A 393-nucleotide genomic window follows, 5' to 3' on the forward strand; every position below is an offset into this window, starting at 1 on the left:
TGTCTCTCTCTGTCTCAAAAATAAATAAACGTTAAAAAAAAAAAAAAGAAAAACAAATTAAATTTCATTACAACTTATAGTCTATTGACGAGTTCTTTAAAAAAAATTTTTTATGGGGGCGACTGGGTGGTGCAGTCGGTTAAGCGTCCGACTTCAACCAGGTCACGATCTCGTGGTCCCTGAGTTCGAGCCCCGCGTCGGGCTCTGGGCTGATGGCTCAGAGCCTGGAGCCTGTTTCCGATTCTGTGTCTCCCTCTCTCTCTGCCCCTCGCCCGTTCATGCTCTGTCTCTCTCTGTCCCAAAAATAAATAAACGTTGAAAAAAAAATTAAAAGAAAATTTTTTTTATGTTTATTTATTTTTGAGAGTGTCAGTGGAGGGAGGGGCAGAGAGA

The sequence above is a fragment of the Herpailurus yagouaroundi genome, unplaced genomic scaffold (assembly GCF_014898765.1).
Source record: "Herpailurus yagouaroundi ecotype Mexico unplaced genomic scaffold, PumYag 77, whole genome shotgun sequence".
Lineage (NCBI taxonomy): Eukaryota > Metazoa > Chordata > Mammalia > Carnivora > Felidae > Herpailurus > Herpailurus yagouaroundi.